The sequence below is a fragment of the Mercenaria mercenaria genome, chromosome 11 (assembly GCF_021730395.1).
Source record: "Mercenaria mercenaria strain notata chromosome 11, MADL_Memer_1, whole genome shotgun sequence".
Lineage (NCBI taxonomy): Eukaryota > Metazoa > Mollusca > Bivalvia > Venerida > Veneridae > Mercenaria > Mercenaria mercenaria.
Window position 1 is genome coordinate 35,292,617 of NC_069371.1, and position 22,767 is coordinate 35,315,383.

Sequence of the window (22,767 nt, forward strand, 5' to 3'; positions counted from 1 at the left end):
TATGCTGGTCGCAAACCCATAATGTTGGTTTTCTCGTGGCACGGCTCATATTATATTTGTGTTGCACTATGTCATATGCAACAGAACAACCAACCAGAACAAAGGCATATAACGGATATACACTAAGATGATGCAGTATGCCATGTGTGACAGAACACCTAAACAAGGCATACTTTGATACAATGTTGTTATATTTTCTGGTCCTTTGTGAACATGAAGTTCATTCAATCTTTATGTTTAACTTTAAAAAGCCGGGGAAATTAGGGTGTTGTATGTTCCCGCTCATGTACAAACTCAGTCACAGCGAGTCTGCTGTTACTGGGCCTTGTCGCATTTTACACTTACTAAGAATCTTTTTTTAAGTTACATACTTAATTATACAACGAAGATATAGGTGCTACAGTGTGATATATGCGGCAGAACAAGATATACATGATATATAGGTGCTACAGTGTGATATATGCGGCAGAACAGGAAAACAAGATATACATACATGAGATATAGGTGCTGCAGTGTGATATATGCGGCAGAACAAAAAAAACAAGATATACATGATATATAGGTGCTGCAGTGTGATATATGCGGCAGAACAGAAAAACAAGATATACATGATATATAGGTGCTACAGTGTGATATATGCGGCAGAACAGAAAAACAAGATATACATGATATATAGGTGCTGCAGCATGCCATATGCAACAGCACACAAAACAATGTATACAAGGGTGCTGCACTATGTCTGCTTTGGCAGAACAAAAAACAAGTCATACATTGTATGTAGGCGCTGCACTATGTCATAAAAGTACAAGGCATACCTTGTATATAGGCGCTGCAGTTTACATACTATACTATGTCATATGCGACATAACACGAAAGTACAAGGCATATATTGTCTATAGGCGCTGCAGTTTGCAATATTTGGCAGAACTCAAAAACAGGGCTTTGTTGCTGCAGTTTTCCATATGCCTTTTCAGTAAGGCATACTGCTGCAGCTTCTATTATTATTATAATTATTTTTATATACAGCAATGTATCATTTTACAAAGATGCATAGCATATTAATGCAAAAAGCAATTCTTTTTGTAAAATATTCCTTTTACACGCTTGATAATTTTTCCATTGTAAATGAGAGAAAAGAGGGAGAAATTGAAGGCGTACTGTTATATTGTAGCCACCCTCAAAACGGAATGCGACCCACGTTGCTACGGACGTGTATTTGTGCCACAGATCCGCTTTTAAGACGTGATAACACACTTCCTTTACCGGTTGTCATTAAATATTGTTATCTTTCAAGTTGTTATAAATCACCATATAACTTTCAATATAATCGAACAGCCGAAATGCGCGTATTGATCGTAGTGCAGTAACTAATAGATAGCATTTAACCCTTATCATGCTTCTGCCTCAATAGCTGCACCCTTTTAACGGTTATTGGTACTGTCGAAGTTGAAAGATGGACCCGTTCATTACAGATATTTAGCAGGATAAGGGTTAAAGTTATCTTTTAGAATGTCAAGCGTAAAGTCGTATCTTACCTTATTTTGAACCTTTTGCAAGCATTAAGAGTATTAGAAGAATTTATCGAAGTTCAAACGCTTGCTAAATAAGAGTGCTAATGTACGGACTTCCGTTAGGGCCATCGCCTGTGAATGTGTTGATCTGAAACGCGATACTCGATGGTAAGATGATGAAAACTATTGATATACCAATATAGTGACAATTTGCTGCAAAAAAAAAAGAAAAAAAAAAGAGATAAATATCAAACAGGGAATGCCACGTTCCCAAAAACGAAACCCACAGCACGCAGACGCGCACACTCCCATCACACACACGCACACAAAGCAAACACACAAGGACAAAAAAAACATATAAAGGAACACAGTGGGACATCGCCTTGGAACGGTCAATGGCAAAAACACCACTGGGGAGCTTAAACCGGCAAATGGTGCGCACCCAGCCTCACTTTTACCCCCACCATGTTCCAAAGTAACGGGACATAAATAAAAGTAATCCCCGCCAGGGGAATCTGTAACACACACAATGGAAACAAAAGGCAAACCCTGTTACCAAATGTGATATTGCACAATTTCATCAGTGAAGATAAAATCAAAGAATTGGAGAGAATCTGACAAAATATAATATTCCCATGGTTCGACACAATATGGCATATGTGACAGTATCAAAAACAAGACATTCATAGATGCTGTGCTATGTCATTTGTTCAAACATGCCGGCCAAAGAGCGGACATATTAATGCTGCAATATTCTATATGCGGTAATATATCGCCGGCTAAATAAGGTATATAGCGAATATGTGCCATATGTGGTGGTGTGGATATGTGCCATATGCGGTGGTATGCCGACTAAACAAGGTATACAGCAGTTCTGTGCCATATGTGGTGGTATGCCTACCTAACAAGGCACTCAGCAGATATGTGACATATGTGGCGATATGTCTGTCAAACATGTCAAGCTTATCTTACCCTCTGAAGTACAGATTGTGCTCACTGCATATTAGGGTAAGGGATGTAATCCAGATAAAATTTTATGAATTTGAATTCGAATTGTTTCCCATGAAATATTTGTTAATATAAACTGGTTATACATCCTATATTCCGCTCAGCACTCTGCGCTCCATTACCACTGAATGATTAAGTTATGCTGAGTAACCCAGAAAACCCCCATTTGGTAAAAACGTCTCGCATTTGAATTTGGATTTCTCCAAAATTATCTTCATATTACTCTCCTTTTTTTGTGTGTGTGTGTTTTTTTTTCTCAATAATTTGTTATCTTTGGCCAAACAAGGTATTCAGTGGGTGTATAGATGTTGTATGCGAAGTGCCATATGCGGTGGTTTGTCGGTCAAACGAGGCATACAGTGGATATATGTTATATGTGGCGATACGCATAATAAACAAAGCATACAGTGGATGTGTGTTATATGCGGCGATACGCATGCGGAACAAACAAGGAATACAGTAGATATGTGTTATATGCGGCGATACGCAGAACAAACAAGGCATACAGTGGATATGTGTTATATGCGGCGGTACGCAAAAACAAACAAGGTGTACTACGGGTATGTGTATACAGTGGATATGCGTCATATGCGGCGGTACGCAGAACAAAAAAGGATACATCGGATAAGTGCAAAATGTGGCGGTATGCAGAATAAACAAGGATACAGTAGGCATGTGCCATATGTGGCGGTATGCAGAATAAACAAAGATACAGAGGATATGTGCCATGGGTGGCGGTATGCAGAATAAACAAGGATACAGCAGATATGTGCCATGTGTGGCGGTATGCAGAATAAACAAGGATACAGTAGGCATGTGCCATATGTGGCGGTAAGCAGAATAAACAAGGATACAGTAGGCATGTGCCATATGTGGCGGTATGCAGAATAAACAAGGATACAATAGGCATGTGCCATATGTGGCGGTATGCAGAATAAACAAGGATACAGTAGGCATGTGCCATATGTGGCGGTAAGCAGAATAAACAAGGATACAGTAGGCATGTGCCATATGTGGCGGTATGCAGAATAAACAAAGATACAGAGGATATGTGCCATGGGTGGCGGTATGCCAAATAAACAAGGATACAGCAGATATGTGCCATGTGTGGCGGTATGCAGAATAAACAAGTGTACAGCAGATATGTGCCATGTGTGGCGGTATGCAGAATAAACAAGTGTACAGCAGATATGTGCCATGGGTGGCGGTATGCAGAATAAACAAAGATACAGCAGATATGTGCCATGTGTGGCGGTATGCAGAATAAACAAGTGTACAGCAGATATGTGCCATGTGTGACGGTATGCAGAATAAACAAGTGTATAGCAGATATGTGCCATGTGTGATGGTATGCAGAATAAACAAGGATACAGCAGATATGTGCCATGTGTGATGGTATGCAGAATAAACAAGGATACAGCAGATATGTGCCATGTGTGACGGTATGCAGAATAAACAAGTGTACAGCAGATATGTGCCATGTGTGACGGTATGCAGAATGAACAAGTGTACAGCAAATATGTGCCATGTGCGATATAGGCCTATGCCTGTCAAACATGTCTTACCCTCTGAAATATATACATGCCGAAGCTTTTTGATTGTTCAGAAAATGACTATTCAGGGTAAGGGAAGTAATCCAGCTAAGATTTTATGAATTTAAATTCGAAATTGCCTCCCATGAATTATTACTGGTTATACGTCCTTTATTCCATTCAGTACTAGTAATCCACGCTCCATTACCACATTACCACTGAATAATAAAATGTACTTTCATCATAGTGGTTTCGTGTATTGGTTAACAAAAGATACAGAATCTAGCGCTATATTGTAGATCTAGGGCCTAGTATATATATGCATGTGTTCTGTCGCATATGGCGTACTACGTCATGGGTATGACGTAATATGTCTATTTAGGTAGACACTTGCGAAAGTACATGTAGGGACCGAAATATCATTCGCACTAGTATTATACATGCCAGAAAACAGCAAATTTTAAACAGAGGGTGTTGCTGAAGACCTCAAACCAGGCCACGTCACATAGCAGTTTTAAGGTAAATATTTACATCATAAAATACACGCCATGTACCCGGATAATCCTAACTCTGCTCAGCGACCCTAACTCAGTGAAAACATGGCTGACAGGAAGACGATGTATGTAGTTAATTTCCTTGTCTTTTTTCATGTTTTTATGTGAGTATGCAATGTTAGCTTAAAACTTTTGATAGTCATAATATCCTGTATTGATAACATGTTTTGTGTACTAAATATTTCAATCGAAATGTCACATTATGTGGCTGGAATTCATTAAAATGTACTCAAAAAAGTCTTCAGAATGAACATGTTTTATGTTTCTAACTGTTTTAAAGTACCAGAAATTGCAGTAAGACCTTACTTATTAAATGTATTAGTTCCATAAATATCTCTTTGACAATGTTTAACAGTATCAAAGTTTGAAATTGATTTTTATAGCTTAAAAATTGTATTGATTATGAGGTGGGTTTAAATTTGCGGATAATTCCTAACTGGTATAGGAAACAGTGCTGGATAAATACGAACTTAGAATGGATAAACACCTAACCAAACGAAAACGGCTGTTCGTCTATGCTTTTTTATGGACTGTTGATCCTCGAAGTTCTTTGATCTACCTACCCCTGCAGGGATGTGGGATTCCTATGTCCAACTTATCCGACTCGTGATTTTTTTTGCCGGCGGACAAGTGCATTTTTCATTATGTGTGTCCGCGGACAAGCATACTTTTTCAGGTATAAAATGAGAAAACATAAAATATCATTTAGATTGTGTGTTGCTTCAAGTGTATGGAGGTGATAAAGATAATGGGTTCTTTGACTACCCTTACGGAAGCAAGCCTCTGTGGCGTACATGCTGTGTATTTGCTGTGTATATGCCGCGAACACAGTAGTACGCCAGAGGAGTACATTTTACATACACCGCATGCCGCGTACTATTTCGACGAGTACACAGCATGTACGCAGGAGGTCACTAGTACACTTCAATTACTCAGCACAGACTCTGAAAATTTAAGGAGTACACTGCATGTACGCAGGAGAGACTTGTACAAGAAAATAGTACACTGCATGTACACCGCAGATACTTTGAAATTTGTGCAGTACACTTCATATACGCGGGAAAGACTTGTACAATTTCTTTTGGCATTTATACTCAGTTTTTTTTTATAAGTTAAAGTCTGAAGTAAAATTCATATACGCGGGAGGGACTTGTTCATTTTCTTTTGGTGTTTATACTTTGAATTTTTTTAGGTAAAAGTCTGAAGTACACTTCATGCAGGAAATATTTGCACTTTTTTTTTTTTTTTTTTTTTTGGAAGCAAGAACTTGATTTCTGAGTAACTTTTATCTTAATAGCATAGAATTGTTCAGATTACCTGTATTCTGAACAATGAAAATTTGCCATTTACTATTTGCAATGTTCATTTGTGAAGCTTACATCGTAGTGATTTCTGAGCTGCACCTTGCATGCAGTGTAAAAATATATTCTTTTTCATTTTGAATTAATCCTGGAGCTTTCTAACTTGGATAATTGAAAAGCCTTATTTGAACTTCGTTGCATTACATTTTGTAATACATGAAATAATTACCAAGATATTGCCTGAACAGCGCCCGAATGAGAAGAATTAATAGCTCTCACTGTTATTTGAATACTCTTAAGCAAAACACCATTCTATCATGTTTTATAAAGGCTTTAATGCTCATTATGTTAACTCATTAAGGCCTCACCAGATTAAAAAGTTGTTCATCGGATTTGCCGCTCGTATATTTTCAGAACGTTTTTGGCTAATTGCGCTCGCCCCATTGGAAAAAATCAATCCAAAATTTTTTGGTGCGCTACTTTTTACGAACGTAAAAGTGTATAAATGCTTATATAATTCCAGTCCTAGATTGTTCTCAGATGGATTTTAATCAAAATAAATACATACTAAGCACACATCGTCTATAATAAATCATAACACTTATATTTAGTTGCATTAAAGTTGTTTCCCCTTGATGTAGTTATGCCATTTTCTTCAAATGTTTACCAAATTACATGCTACAAAAATTGATTTATTTCATTGAAAAGTCGATGAAGAAAAACATACTAATTTATTTGATAACATCAATCTACATTATTTTGGTAAGGGTAAATACTTATTGATGCATGTCACTTATCTTTTTTCTGTTTTTTTTTTCTGTCCAAATGATCAGCATTTGCATACAAAAGTTGGTGAGGTAAGGAATTTACATTATCACAGCAGTTTCGCCACAAGAGTACACAGCATGTATGCAGCAGGAGTACACAGCATGTACGCCGCAGGACTCGGGCCAGGAGTACACAGCATGTACGCCGCAGGAGTACACAGCATGTACGCCGCAGGAGTACACAGCATGTACGCCACAGGAGTACACAGCATGTACGCCGCAGGGGTAGTACACCGCAGGCTCATTTGCATGTGAAAAGTGTATGTGCCGCGTACATGCTGCGTACTATTTATTGCATACTAAATTCCTCCAGCGTACATCCTGTGTACTATGTAGTCCACAGCATGTACGCAGCAAGTAGTACGCGGCAGAGCTCATTTGCATGTCAAAAGTGTACTACAAACGTACTATCGGTGTATGTGCGGTGTATATCCTGCGTTCTATTTAAAGCCCTTGATTTCAGTACACATCATGTACGCATCATATACGCTGTATGTACACAGCAAGAGTACGCAGCAGGCCTTTTTCTACTGTAAGGGTAGGTCTCGCGCACACTGTAACTCGGTGACTATGATAAAATATCAGAGAAGATTTAGATACAAGAAGATTTATTTAACGTCGGATAAGTATAAACATATAACACTAGCTTAAAGCTATTTTCCGGCAAACACATGTAAATAAGCTCGACATAAGTAAATCAGCTGTAATAAAATGCAAATATGTTAAAGCACATTAAAGCAAATAAAGCATCTGGCTCTAAGTAGATAAGAAACAAATCACAAATTATCACATACATGTTACAGCGCATTAAAACAAAATAGCACATACTAGGTACTAGCAAATAAAAGGAAAACGTAAATTACCACATACAGATTAAGCACATTTAAAGCAACATAAAAAAAGATTAGCTGACACTACACAAAAATAAGAAGAGTCACATTTTACAACATGCATTTAAAAAAAAAACATAAAAGAAGAAATCATATACATGCTAAAGGGAACATAAGAACTACTTAAAGTAGCTGAAGAAAAATATTTGCATCATCAGCATATAGCATTCTGTAACTAAAACTAAAAAAAGGAATACAAGGGTTACACACAGAGAACTAAAAGGACATTTAAAGACATCAGAAACGTAAACAACTTAAAAAAAGTATTATGACAAGTTTGTAAGTAGAATTCCAACTGCTGAGACAATAAGTCACTGTCAAAGGAAATATTTGAGCCAGTAGTCAGCCAAATTAAAATCAAAAGCACACAGAGATCGCAAATATGACTAAAACAAGTCGGAACGTTTTAAGAGTCTTTCTCTGAATTCATCTGGCTTTGCACCAATGCGTGGGCAGTGTTTCGGGCATGACCTCAAAAGATCCCGAACACTGCTTACGCGATTTCAGACTTTTCTAAACGTTAAAAGGCAAATATTTCAACAGCTTATTTTTACCACAGTTACTGTGATATGCTTTTCTTTTCATTGTCCTAAATAAAGAACTCGATCTCCAGTCTGTTTGCGCTTTCATGAAGGTTTAATATTACAAATCAGAGCAAGTGAAATTTGACTATGGACAAGTGGAGTTATAAGTTCCGTGGACAAGTGAAAAATGTAAGGATACCCACACCCCTGTACCGTCAATCCATGCATCACTCCCCCACCACACCACACACACACTGTGTGTGTGTGTGAAAGAGAGAGAGAGAGGGGGAGGGAGAGAGGGTTGGGAACTACAGAACTTCGAACATCGGTGGTATTAAATAATTTCTTATATAAATATAATAATTTTGACTTTTATACCGAGTTATTTTTGAGGGTTTATCCAGATTTTTCCAAACATTGCTATTTGCATAATATTAAAATTATGAAAAAATATTTGACTGTAGTGGGCATACATATAACATCTTGTAAAATTAATGACAAATTAATAAATGAAGATTTTTATCCTTACATTTTTCACTTGTCCACGGAACTTAAATCGACAATACCGCTTATAAAGTAATGTTTACAATAATTACACCATGTACATGTCAATTCATTCATTTCTATAGAATACTAGTTAGTTAGGTGTTTATCCGTCATGCAATTTCGTGTAAGTTAGGTTTTTATCCATTCCTCATGTAAACTGAGTTCGGTTTTTATCAACTCAAAGTTAGGTTTTTATCCCTTTTCTCGCTGTCAATACATTTGAACATGTATTGTGTCAACATGTAGTGGGTTAACAACATAGTGTAAACGGGCCTATAAAGCAGTATATCTTTGCTTTCAAACAACAAAATACTCGAGGCATCAAAAGCATAGAAGTATTTTTAAAGATTTTTTGTAAAAGTTTTCATTGAAAAAGTTGACTTGTTCGTCGTTTTTCCACCTGAAAACACAAGGGTTGATATATTTAACATGATGCATTTTGAAATAAATATACACTTGATCAATGGAGATAGATATAACAACAGAAACATTCCTTTATACATCGTAATTACACAGAAAACAAAGTTGTATCGGCTTTACATCCGTCATGTTGGCACTGAGTTAGGGTCGCTGAACAGAGTTAGGATTATCCGGGTACATGGCGTGAAATATAAATTAGGAAAAATCTAGAATATCTATAAATTATAATGAGCGTCCTGATGTCACATGGGTAAAAACTGAGTTAGTATTTTTTAATTAGGACTTTAATACATTGATCTAACGACATATTTGGGTTTACTTCAGATAAGGATCTAAATTCCGAACGATGCTCGAACCAACGTAAGCGAAGGCAGCCTTAAGCACCCAACCACGTGTGAAGAGAGTTATGAGAAAGCGTGTGTCACAGGAGAGAAGTCTCGACTAGGTCTAGATCTATATAAGAATCACGATACAGATTTGAGGCATTTCTGGTTCTGAGGTTATAAAAGGAGTTTCGAGACCGGTCCCTATTGGTACATTCAAACAACTAGTCAGGGTGCTCGAGGTTATAAAGCCCAATTTGGAGACCAATCTCGGATTTAAGCATCTTAGAATTGGTTGTCTTCGAGCGCAATTTCGTATGGAAGGATTTTGAGACGGGTATCAACACACCCAGTTAAAGAATATTGGACCGAGGATACCAGCCCATTTACTATTTCTATTCCCTCCAGGGGCGTACCTGGGCTAAAATTAGCTATACGCACATACCTAACCACGCTCACCCTTCTTTTAAATGTTCTTTCCTTCTTTCAGAATAATATACGCACGTGCGTCAGTGCGTATGCCTAGATACGCCCCTGTCCTTGGTGTAAAGACTGTGATAATTATTTTAATGTTGCTTTTTTGTGCTGTGATGACGTGAATGCACACTTTATTATGACCTTGATTACAAAATAATTAAAAAAGCCCAGAGGCTTAAATACATTCATTGAATTGTCGCCATTTCAGCGTTTGTTAAGCCGCACGAGCTTTACGTGAGATGTCGCTCACAAGTCAAGGTTGGACATTAGTTCGACGGGTGGATAACATGACTGACTGAAAAAAATGCTAAAACGATTAGAAAATGATGCAGAAGAAAAGCCGACGACGGCCCGATAGTAGCATGTTTCACGACAGCAGGTACGTTGTAGTTTGATTACTTTAAAACTTGGTAAAAACTAGGTGTGATTCTAATACGTAGTCTTGTTGAATTAAAGGACCGTGCAGGCTTCTGCTGACAAACTTCGAACCTTCGGCCTTCGGACTAGGAAAATAGTGTTTGAACAGTCAATAACCGTCTGTGTGTGCACTATAAATATACTACTATATCGGACACCTTTATCCTGGTATCATAGATATAGATAATAGCATTTGTAACTTTTAACTTATACCCACTGGCACCAGATCAGAAAGAAAATGCCTCCGTACGTGTTACACCCTACCCCTAGGTATTCTATAAGAACCATGGTCATGAACGGGAAAATATACTAACCCATTTCAATCGCGTATTTCATACCTAAAACACGCAGGTCAGTAAATGTGTACTACTGATATTAAACAAGCGATAATTTATCTTCAATCGTGCACAAGTCACCTTGTCTCAATATTCCATGTTGCAGAGATGCTCCGTATAGTTTATGCTTTAGTCAACGTTACAGAAAAAACTTGCGTGAACTTCCCTAATGAACATCCGGTCTAGAGGTCACGACAGTATGCACATGTTAAGCGAAATGTAAACAAACAAAAACAGAATGCAATATATTCACAGTTTTACGAAAAGACTCGAAATGATGAATGAAATTCATCTTGTATATGGTTTTGAATTTGAAATCATACATAGTTATACATCAGTTCTGTTTATTTAATTCATTTTGCACATTTATGCTACATATAAACATTTTAGCGTACACGTGTAGTAAAATGACGACTGACATACATTTTCACATCAGCCAATCAGAGTGTGTCTATAATCTAGAACGGAACTTCACCAGGGAAGTTCAAGCAAGTTTTTTGTGTACCTGTGAAAAAACTGTAAACTACACGTTGTTTTTCTAAGATAAGAACTATTGAAGAAATGTGACCGGTACACAACGGAAGATAAATTACCACTTGTTTAATATCAATAGTACACATTTACTGAACTGCGTGTTTTAGATATGAAATACGCGATTGAAATGGGTTAGTATATTTTCCCGTTCACGACCATGGTTCTTATAGAATATCTAGGGGTAGGGTATAACATGTACAGAGGCATTTCTTTCTGATCTGGCGCCAGTGCTTATACCTAGCCATTTCCTTATTTAATGATATGAGCCGCGCCATGAGAAAACCAGCATAGTGCGTTTGCCAGGGTGGCCGCCGACTCTGGAAAACAGGGAAAACATTGAAAAAAGCTTAAAAAATTCCCTGCATGGAAAATTCAGGGAATTTGAAAATATTGAAAAAATCAAGGAATTATCAGGGAATTTTTCAAAAATTGAAAGAAAAAATTTAAAAGACTGTATAATTATGTCTTGGCTACTGGTGGTTTCTCTTCTCCATAATAGTTACATTTATTTTATATAATACAGAATACTATACTTAGCAAATGCACTCACTGGCGCCAGATCAGAAAGAAATGCCTCTGTACATGTTATACCCTACCCCTAGATATTCTATAAGAACCATGGTCGTGAACGGGAAAATATACTAACCCATTTCAATCGCGTATTTCATATCTAAAACACGCAGTTCAGTAAATGTGTACTATTGATATTAAACAAGTGGTAATTTATCTTCCGTTGTGTACCGGTCACATTTCTTCAATAGTTCTTATCTTAGAAAAACAACGTGTAGTTTACAGTTTTTTCACAGGTACACAAAAAACTTGCTTGAACTTCCCTGGTGAAGTTCCGTTCTAGATTATAGACACACTCTGATTGGCTGATGTGAAAATGTATGTCAGTCGTCATTTTACTACACGTGTACGCTAAAATGTTTATATGTAGCATAAATGTGCAAAATGAATTAAATAAACAGAACTGATGTATAACTATGTATGATTTCAAATTCAAAACCATATACAAGATGAATTTCATTCATCATTTCGAGTCTTTTCGTAAAACTGTGAATATATTGCATTCTGTTTTTGTTTGTTTACATTTCGCTTAACATGTGCATACTGTCGTGACCTCTAGACCGGATGTTCATTAGGGAAGTTCACGCAAGTTTTTTCTGTAACGTTGACTAAAGCATAAACTATACGGAGCATCTCTGCAACATGGAATATTGAGACAAGGTGACTTGTGCACGATTGAAGATAAATTATCGCTTGTTTAATATCAGTAGTACACATTTACTGACCTGCGTGTTTTAGGTATGAAATACGCGATTGAAATGGGTTAGTATATTTTCCCGTTCATGACCATGGTTCTTATAGAATACCTAGGGGTAGGGTGTAATACGTACGGAGGCATTTTCTTTCTGATCTGGTGCCAGTGAATGCACTCACTGTTTGATGATTCTAAAACTGTTATTCACAAACTATAAGAGATATGTTTTTGTTTCTAAAATGGAGAGAAGCTAAAACGAAATTGAGCAACCATTGCCCCAGAGCTCAAATACTAATACATTGTACTTTGAATGCAAGCAGAAGTTGTTACACAACTAAAAACTAAAATGAATTGAGTGACAGTACATTACTGCAGACATCCAACGTTTGAATCATGCATTAGAAGTACCTGTGTATTGGTAGTAGTTGCTTGTTAGACTTTTGCTAGTTATTAACAAACATTAACATTAGTCTTGAATAGCATAATTATGAAATGTAATTTTAAAACCATAAAATTAGCAACTTCATGAGAAAACTCTTTGTCTTTGAAACCAGTAATAGAATCAAGACTAGCCTGTACATTCTGTGTAGTCTGATCAGGATCCATGTTGTTTGTTTGTGCACATTAACTGTAACAGCCATAGGTCTATAAAGTTAAAATGAACAGGATGGTTCCTGATCAGAGTACAGGCTTTTTAAATCCATACTGGCCACAAAGTCATTATGCTGGTGTCCCATGTCATGACTTGAGTTTTAAACTCAGTTTACCAGAAAGATGAAATTGTTGTTACGAATGCAAGGAGGTGTTGACAGTTGTATACATGCTAATTTAATGGACTAATTCATTTTCGAAGAAACTTTTATGTCAAATCTTGAAGACCATTTGTCTAGATTTAATATTTTTTCTTTTTAAGTTAAAAGTTAAAACTTCAGGAAAAGTTATTTCCCACTGCCTCATATTAGAAACTAAAGTGCTGGATTGTTTATGTGTAACATCCTGTTTAAGGCTGTTTTGATTTACATAATTGTACTAACATTAATAGTGTTTTAAATTCAAAGTGAAAACTGCAGTTACTGGTAGTTTTGTGATTATAGCTTGTTAGAAACCTGAATGGCTAGAATGGTTGTGATGTAGAACATTGATAATGTTTAGAAATTTATATATTTGTAATGCTTAAAGGCTTATTTGTAACCTTCTGCTTTAATATGCAGTATTTTTATGAAGATTGTAGTGTCTTTGTGGCATTGTAAAGGAGAATGTTCAGATCAGGCTCAGTTCATTTACATTAAAACATGATAACTGATTAAAGCTGTAATCACATTGTTAAGTTGAATAATCAATGTTAAAGGCAATAAAAGACACTGGAATTAGTATCACAACAAGTTACAAAATAAATAATGGTATGTACATGTATGTGAAATGTAAGTCATTGCTGCTGAAGTATTGAAGGCTTCTTTTTTGAGCTGTTTTGAGTTGTTACTTACCATGCTTACTACTCTTACTGAAGTTGCACAGTGAGATCTTAAATTACCTATATAATTGATTATTCAAACAGGATTCTGAAAATAAAATAAAAAATGAATATCTTTTCAAAATATAATAAATAAATATAGTTTTATATGTATATAAAATAGATATAAAATTAAGTTTATTGGTTGAGAAGGTATGGCTAGACGGGGAGGATGGAGGCCATAATATTACTACATTTATATTCACAATTGTTGCTGTGCCAGACAAAGTATCAGGGAAACTGACTATCCTATCAGGGAAAATTCAGGGAATTATCAGGGAAATTTACTTCAGATTTTTTGTGGTTTGCGACCAGCGTGGATCCAGCCAGCCTGCGCATACGCGCAGTCTGGTCAGAATCCATGATGTTCGCTAACGGTTCTTTAATTGCAATAGGCTTTGAAAGCAAACAGCATGGATCCTGTCCAGACTGCGCGGATGCGCAGGCTGGTCTGGATCCATGCTGGTCGCACACTATGTTGGTTTTCTCATGGCGCGGCTCGTATGTGCTATACAACCGGTCCAGTCTACACTTCAACACAGGTAAACTGGGGTAAAGTCAAAGCATTCAAACCTAGAGGTAAAAATTGAATTTATTTATTTTGCGTTCAGAGCTGTTGACTCCTATAAATCATCGGTCCGTAGATAATGCTACATGACCGGTTCAAGTTCATCACCATATTTGTTGGACTTCCGTCAAAATTTGAAATAAATCTGGTCTTCTGTCGAACCTTGGACAATAGTTATACTATTGACCGGCAAGACATTCCTATATATGCATACTACAGTCCGTTGACTTATATAGAAAGTCATGTAATAGTAATTTATGTAGAATAATTTGAACCTATAACTTTCAGATGGCGTCACCGGTTTTAACCAGTATCAAGTAAACGCCAGATCGAGTTAGGAAAGGACTAACAACACGTACCAGTTCCCACTGAATGGTGTATTAGAACGGCGGGGGTAAGTTAGCTTTAAACCGTATTTTATAACAGATATGAATTATTATGGGCGTGGTCAATTTCTGCTCGTGTCAAAATCCGAACTCCAACCTCACGTGTCTGTACGTAAGAGAATGGTATAAAAATAAGAACCATCATCTCTTTTATTATCTATACCGACTATTCGAAAAAATAATGAGAGCTATTCTACTCTTCATACCTTACTTAACCCTTACCATGCTGGACACGATTGATTCTGCCTTTGCGACCAGTGTAGATTATGATCAGCCTGCACATCCGTGCAGTCTGACCAAGATCTGCACTGTTCGCCATTCAGTCAGTATCTTTTTGTTAAGCGCCCCTTTTTACACTTAATGGTACTGTTCAAATTGAAAGATGGACAAGTTCGTTATACAAATTTAGCAGAGTAGGGGTTAAAGTCTTTACGTGTTGATGTAGTTGATTGAAACATTTCAAAGTCATCCGATCGTACATATTGTAATAAGTTAGCTCACTCTCTTTTAACTTTAAAGTCAATTATAGTCCTTTTTCGACATAAAGGATTTGATTAAAGTTTTGCGTGCAAATATATCTATCAAGCTAAGTGACAACCATATGTATGTTACTGATACTTCCTAGTAACCATATAAGATGATCCTTGGTTGATTTTAATGTAAATACAATCTTTTTCCACTAAAAAAAAACCTGGCAAAGTTTTGTTTGAAAAAAAACACATGTCATCAAACATTGTTACTGGATATTTGTACGCTCAAACCTAAAACAATTCTGAAACAGTACACTAAATTGTGGAACATATGGTTCACATTCTCGTCCGATCCCTGTTATTTTAACATTCTTCATTCATTAATCAATATCTTTAGTGTGAAAATGAATCTTTCAAAGAGATATTATTCGTGTTTTATTGTTGTTGTTGTTTTAGCTCGTCTGGGTTTTAAAAAAATCGACGAGGTTCGGTCTTCATTTGATACGTAGGTGAGAGGTTAATATTACCGCGGTCAAATCAAGCTCCTTGCCCAGTTCAAACTCTGGACTTCCGGGCTAGGAGTACAATTTACACTCTTCTACTGGACCTGCAATAGAGTGGGTCTTAGTACTGCGAAATAACACAAGTAAAGTATGTTGCACACGAAAAACTCATGCAGTGCCTATTGTCTTAAGTTTGACTTTAAAGAACTATACCATTAAAATTTTGTCATACAATTCGAAAAAGTATAAAATGTGCGGTGAGCAATGATGATGATTATTGTACGTAAGAAATATGTTATATAATATTGCGCATCAATTTGCAACGACGGATAACTAATATGTTTGTCTTGTGTTATTGCAGCCTGATCCAACCGAAGACAGTACGTCGATCTACGCCTTCAAACTTTGATTGATGAAAGGTCTAGTGACGATTAAATACTCGCACGTGCCGAGGAGAGCATGTAAGTGGAAATAGATCAAATAACAGGTTTTATCAAATGTTGGACGTTGATGGAGTTAAAATAAACGCATATTTTCTTTGCTTTCTGTTTTCTTTTCATATACATGTATAAAATGATATGATAACAAAACAAGTAGATAACAAATTAAGTGACATTTTAACAGTGACTAAGCTAAAACGTGATTAGCACGAAATCATAGAATATTATACACTTGTTGATTGGCGTGCCAGTCAATAGTTAAAACTGTTTCCCTATGTCCTTCTTTCTAACATAGGACAATAATTTTGGCAATTGACAGGCAAGTCATTCAATAAGTGTTTTATTGCATGATGTCAGAAGTCAGTTTCCATACATTATGCCAGAATTTCAGATTGAAATCTTAATGTTTCCATCTCTTTCACTACTTAAGGGATATGGTTGTAATTAAAAGTAGTTGTTTCGTGTCATCATCAGTCATCAGTATCATATTATTATTATACCAGATTTGTTGAGCGCCCTTTTCATATGTAATATACGTTCAAAGGCGCTTTACATTTAAACATGTGACACATCGCAGATATGTAGGAAAATAACAAAACATGACATATGCAATCACAAAACTGAAACTGAACAACCCGATCAAACGCCTTTTCCATAAATGACACCTTCAACGGCGTCGTACATAATAATAAAAAATAACAACAATATCATAAATGAACAATGATAATATTTACAGCCTTATTGTAACAAACAGCCATGACCGCACCCCCACCCCTGAGGTCGTTTTACCCCTATTGCCAATACCAGTGCTTTAAACACCTGGTACGCCCAGACGGGCTGCATATAGTGGTTCAACCTCCCGGTAAATGGTGCCATCATGTACTGTTTTAGATAGAAATACCACACATTTCAAGTGAAACTCAAGTCTTGCGAAAAAACACACACATAGAACGTCATAACCCTTAAAATGTGACATGATGAAATAAAAGATGGATTGTCAATTTAGTTAATTACATGATGAATTGTACAGTTAAGAGACCTTCGTCGGCGACGAATGACTTGCTGTAGTTCTGTATTACAAAAATAACAATGGCATATTTATTATGAGTAGAAACAGTCACAGTTGGTATCTATGTGTTGTAGAAAATTTTGAAAAGGTGTGTTTTGAGAGCTCTTTTGAATGAATTAAGTGATGAATCTTTTCTGAGATTGTCAGGGAGAGAGTTCCATATCTAACAAAGAGCATAACTATGAAAACTGTATTTCATGAATTACGTTTCTCTTTTACTTAGATTTTAAGATTTAGCTTTTTAATGAACCTAGCTGTACCTCTGCAACCGTCTAATGTTGTTAAAACTTGCAGCCTGACTCTTTTGCTTTTGTATATATTTTTATAGGCCAAGAACCGTGACACTGATATGCATTTTGTCAAAATTATTGGCCCATTTTGTACATAGAAAATTTGGATTTTCTTGGTAAAATTTTCTGTTTAGGTCCACCTTTTCTAAAAAGCTATAAGAGCTACAGCTTTGAAACGTTGCACACTTATTTATCATTATCAGGTAACTGTGTAGGCCAAGAACTATAACTCTGGTATGTATTTTGTTAGAATTATGGCCCTGTTTGTACTTACAAAATTTGAGTTTCTTAGTTAATTTTTTTGTTTATGTCCACCTTTTCTCAAAAACTATAAGAATAACAGCTTTGAAACTTTGCTCACATATTTAATCATCATTAGATGACTATGTTGGACAAGAACCATAACTCTAACCTGCATTTTGTCAGATTTTGGGTCCTTTTTGTCCTTAGAAATTCTGAACTGTAACTCATTTCTTAAATATTGTCCTGCACTTGCTGAGAGCGATGGCACCCGTAGGCAGTGCGCTTGTTATACCTATACATTTATAATATTCTTAAATTTTGTTCGCCATTTGCATTCACGTCTTATAATTTGTATTGCCGTATGGAGAAAGCAATAAAATGTGATTAAAGTGAAGAAGCCATCGATCCTGCTTGTAGAAGGTCGACGGCTCTATCCAGTTTTAATCGCCCGATCCTGAAGTAATGCTAGGAGGGGCATCTGGAGTCTTTCTCTGCCATGAGCTAGAATTTAACATGAGCATGTTTGACGTTAAACCCTACAAAAATCGTTCAGTGTGTTGACCTGGCATGGAATGTACACGTTCCATCATTTATTAAGTTATGCCCCTTTTTTACAGTTAAGGAGGAAAGTTTCGTATTTGGCCCGGGTACGTTTTCTAAATAAAACAGGTAGTTTTATTTTAAAGGCATATATATTCAGTTGGTTATTTATTATGTTTATTAAACTAAGTATTTCCGCAAATGTGAAATTGTTGCGTAAAATAAATGAATGTTTGAATTGAATCGTCTAGCTCCTTAGAGACGGTCGGGTCTAAAACTAACCTGATCAGAAGTCAGTAAAAATCGAAAAGGGTCATGCATCCATCTAGATTCATCTAAGTAAATAATTATGATACACTGTTGTTGTCACTATCGCATGCTATTAAAATATACAATATGTTTAGGTCATTGCAGGAGAGCTCTGAGGAGGTGTTTTTTTTGTTGGGTTTAACGTCGCACCGACACAATTGTAGGTCATTGGCGACTTTACAGCTTTAATGGTGGAGGAAGACCCCGTGTGCCCTTCGTGCATTATTTCATCACGAGCGGCCACCGGGTTAAACCACCGACCTTACGTAAGTTAGCTGGATGGCTTCCTCACTTGAAGAATTCAACGCCCCGAGTGAGGCTCGAGCCCACATAAAACTAGGTGGTGGGCACGCGCGGTTCCGTCAGACCAGATGCGCATGATAAATCTTTCTGCCATCAGCACTAAAATTAGGTCTAAACTCAAATATTACACAAAACTTAAATTAGTTCTGAAATCAAATCTAAAAGTAAACCTTAAGTAAGGCCCTTAAACGCAAATCTAAAACTTAAACTTTAAGTGAGGTATAAAGTTTTTCATCTTCCTGCACTAAGCACTTAATTTAGGTATAAACTCGAATCCTCTCCTAAATTTAAATTAGGTATAAACTCAAATCTAAAATTAGGTCAAAACTCAAATCTAAAAGTAAACCTTAAGTAAGGCCTCAACTCAAATCTGAGTGAGGTATAAAGTTTCTCATCTTTCTGCACTAAGCACTAAAGTTAGGTATAAACGCTTCGGTTGGCCGCAGCAGGGGTTAATGGCTGGTGGGAACGCGCGCGCCCGTCTAACGTACGTACGTACTCGTGCGCGATAACTCTTCATCTTTCCGCCCTGAGCACTAAAATTAGGTCTAAACTCAAATCTGAAGCTAAACTTAAATTAGGTGTCAACTCAGCTTTCTGCACTAAGCACTAAAGTTAGGTATAAACTCAAATCCTCACCTAAAATAACATTAGGTATAAACTCAAATCTAAAATTAGGTCTAAACTCAAATCTAAAAGTAAACCTTAAGTAAAGGCCCTTAAACTCAAATCTAAAACTTAAACTTTAAGTGAGGTATAAAGTTTTTCATCTTCCTGCACTAAGCACTAAATTTAGGTATAAACTCAAATCCTCACCTAAACTTAAATAAGGTATAAACTCAAATCTAAAATTAGGTCAAAACTCAAATCTAAAAGTAAACCTTAAGTAAGACCTCAACTCAAATCTAAAACTTAAACTTTAAGTGAGGTATAAACTTTCTCATCTTTCTGCACTAAGCACTAAAGTTAGGTATAAACTCAAATCCTCACCTAAACTTAAATTAGGTATAAACTAAAATCTAAAATTAGGTCTAAACTCAAATCTAAAAGTAAACCTTAAGTAAGGCCTCAACTCAAATCTAAAACTTAAACTTTAAGTGAGGTATAAACTTTCTCATCTTCCTGTTAGGCCAAGGACACTGTAACTAAAAACAGAAAATATTTAAAAAAAAAATATTTTTCATGGAATTTCCACATCTCTTTTTTTATATACCTCAGATTTCTTTGGCTGTTAATTTGAGGTGTTTTTTTTTATTTCCAGGTCATTTTCTGGATCAGAAACGACTGAAACAAGGTCTTTACAGACATCCTTGGGATGGTATCTCGTACGTAATGCCAGAGAATTTTGGCGGGGAACAAGATCAGCAGTAGAATTCACAGCAGGACCAACAGTAGTGCTTGTTGGTATCTTAGGCTGTTATTAGCAATATACATGACTTCCATGAACATTTCTGTAGGATATAGAGTTTTAGGCCTATATTTAATGGTGAATGTTTTAAGGTGTTGACAATTTAAAGCAAACCTGACCCGCAATACTAGAAACATAATTTATTTAGCACCTTGTTGCCATAAAGTAGAGAATAGTCCATTAATATTGTGGTAATACATGTTTTATTAAACAACATACCCTGCAGGTTATCTGAGATTTTAGCTTGTAGGAGTGAAATTTCTATGCAGCATTGATTTTGATGTGATTTAGGACTGGCCATGACTTGCACTGGTGTTCAACTAACATACCTTGTATGTTTTGATTGTTTCAACTTGTATTTTGTTAAACCAAATGTTAAATAAAGAAATATTCCACTTAAGTAGGCCACATTTTACTTCTGTTAGTCATCACATGTAGTTGCTCTCGCATAACCTGCAAGGTATTTGTCAATATGAGGTTTATCTGAAATGTTTCTGTGTTTATTTTGTCATAGGAAATCAATGCTGGTTAAAGGGGAGTTGCTGTAGTTATAAATGTTCGTTTAGATATCACACATATCTTTATATAACAGATGCAATAGGTTTTTGGTGTTACTGGCATAATTTTTTACATACATTTTTCATAAGTCTGATCATGTCAGATTATATAAGATTGGTGCAATTTTTAAGAGTTAAAAACAATGGATTTACAGCCATCAATGTTTTGTTTAACCGGAATGAAATTCTGAAGGTTCATATTCTTTAAACACAATGGTGTATTTTATATCTAATGTAAATTAATTATGTCTCTCAACACACAGTGGTGTGGGAGACATATTGATTTACACCAGTCTGTGTGCGTGTGTGTCTGTGTGTCTATCACAAAGCTTGTCCGCACTTTAAGTCGAACATTTCTCATCCAATTTTCACCAAACTTGAACAAAATGTGTTTGACCATAAGACCTCAGCCAGGTTTGATAACTAGCCAAATCGGTCCAGGTGTCTTGGAGTTATGGCCCTTGAATTACCAAAAATCGGTCTTTTTACTCTTGTCCGCACTCTAATTCGAATATTTCTCATCCAATCTTCACCAAACTTAAATAAAATGTGCTTGACCATGAGACCTCGGCCAAGTTCGATAACTAGCCAAATCGGTCCATGCATTTTGGAGCTACAGCCCTTGAATTATCGAAAAATTGTCCTTTTTACTCATGTCCGCACTCTTAATCAAACATTTCTCATCCGATCTTCACCAAACTTGAACAAAATGTGTTTGACCATGAGACCTCGGCCAAGTTCGGTAACTAGCCAAATCGGTCCAGGCATTTTAGAGTTACGGCCCTTAAATTACCGAAAAAATCCATCTGTTTACTCTTGTCCGCTCTCTAAGTCGAACATTTCTCATCCGATCTTCACCAAACTTGAACAAAATGTGTTTGGCCATAAGACCTTACCCAAGTTCGATAACTAGCCAAATCCGCCCAGGCACTTTCGATTTATGGCCCTTGAATTACTGATTGGATCCACTCATCCAGACCATCTAATTGGATCCACTCGTCTAAAACATCTAGAGAAACTAACATTTTTCATAGGGGCAGTTGTGGGAGACATGCGCTTTTTCTCAAAAGCATCCCTAGTTACACTATGATTTTTATCTTCTGTTTATAGGTCTGTTTCATCTCATCTTTCACTTTGGTTTAACTGATCTATTTTGCATACTTTTTAAAGTTGTAGATCTTCTGAAAAGACGGTCATCAATTACAGCTGCAAAAGATCTTAATGACATTTCACAATGCACATTTGCCAGGTGTAGAATCTGCTAAAATGCAAAAATATCACTTTTGATGTTTACACCCAATTGATTGCTGTATCCTCAGTATTTACACTTCTATGTGGCATCATAGCCCTGTGAGTTCATTAAAAACTGTAACTATTTGAGCTGTATAGGTTTATCTTTGCACATGCAGAAGCAGTATAAATACCTAGTTCTATGAAATATTTAAAATATTAATTTAATGTATAGTAAAAAAATCTTTAAAAAAAACTTAATTTGCTCAGTTATTATTTATTTTAGAAAATCTGTTTAATATTCGTATCATATGTATTTATTGCTTTTACAATTGTTTATGTTTGTATCTGTGCATAATTTTGTATTCTTACATAACTTTTTTGTGTTAACATTGACACACATTCCAAATGTCGCAGTGTTCTTGCTTTTCATTTTTCTTTGACTCTTTATTCCAAGTTTAAGGCCTGTCACTGTGTG

At 36.2% G+C, this 22,767-nt stretch overlaps 1 long non-coding RNA gene across 1 annotated transcript; it reads left to right on the forward strand.

The window, feature by feature from the left end:
- Positions 1-4,442: 4,442 nt before the first annotated feature.
- LOC123532883 (uncharacterized) lies at positions 4,443-21,957 on the forward strand. The gene is made up of 5 exons (XR_006682767.2): positions 4,443-4,570; positions 10,122-10,292; positions 14,830-14,935; positions 16,262-16,361; positions 20,356-21,957. It is a non-coding gene; the product is annotated as an uncharacterized LOC123532883 (long non-coding RNA).
- The last annotated feature ends 810 nt before the right edge of the window (positions 21,958-22,767 follow it).